The sequence below is a fragment of the Orycteropus afer genome, unplaced genomic scaffold (assembly GCF_000298275.1).
Source record: "Orycteropus afer afer isolate SDZICR_OR568_19922 unplaced genomic scaffold, OryAfe1.0 scaffold00007, whole genome shotgun sequence".
Classification (NCBI taxonomy): Eukaryota; Metazoa; Chordata; class Mammalia; order Tubulidentata; family Orycteropodidae; genus Orycteropus; species Orycteropus afer.
Genome location: NW_006921594.1, coordinates 2710874 through 2712037, shown reverse-complemented (window position 1 = coordinate 2712037; position 1164 = coordinate 2710874).

Genomic DNA, 1164 nt, shown 5'->3' with positions numbered 1-1164 from the left:
CTCGGATTTCTTGGCAGAAACAATGCAGGTGAGAAGACAATGGGATGGTATATATAAAACCCTGAAAGAGAAAAATTTCCAACCAAGAATTATGTACCCAGCAAAATTATCCCTCAAATATGATAGTGAAATTAGGACATTTCCAGATAAGCAGAAATTAAGGGAATTTGTTAAAACCAGACCAACCTTATAAGGGATGCTAAAGGGAGTCCTTTAGACAGAGAAGCAACAATAGCCAACAACAACTGACCATTAACACACATGATGATGTAACCCAAAAACCAACCCAGCTCTGAAGTATCCAAAGTAAATAAGCCTACAAGATTGTAAATAGGGAACCAGAGACACAAACTGACAAATGAGAACAACTACAAACCAAAAAGATGAAAAAAAAACCTGTGTCATTACAGAACTTCCAGATGGTAAGGATGTCAAGACAACTACAAGATAGAATGGACAGTTTTAAACTTGAGAAGAAAACTATAAATCACAGGGTAATCTCAAAGAAAAATGATAAACATTCACATCAAAATGAAAGAGAACCAGTACAAATATTTAGCAAATACTAAAACAATAGCAACAAAGCAAGTGATAACGTGATTCATAAACAAAACGAGCTCAGCCTAGAAAATGATATGGAACAAAGAAATCGACACCACGAAAAGGCACATAAAAATGACAGCAACAAATTCATATTTGCTGATAATTACATATCTGGGAAGGGACTTATCTCTAAGATTTATATAAAACTCCAACGCGGAATTAACAATCCAATTGATAAATGTGCAGAAGACATGAATAGACACTTCACCAGGAGGATATTCAGGTGGCCAGCTGATACATGAAGAAATGCTCACAATCACTGGCCATCAGAGAGATGCCAATCAAAACAACAATGATATACCATCTCAGCCCACCACTGATGGCAAGGTTCAATAAGACAGAAAATAACAAATGTTGGCTGGGATGTGGAGAGATTGGGACTCTCATGCTCTGCTGGTGGGACTGTGAAGTGATACAACCACTGTGGAAAGCAGTATGGCGATTGCTTAGAAAGCTGGAATTGGACATATCATTTGACCCAGCAATTCCATTGTTGTTGTTGTTGTTATGTGCCGTCGAGTCGGACCCGACTCATAGCGACCCCTCCTTGGGTTTCCGAGG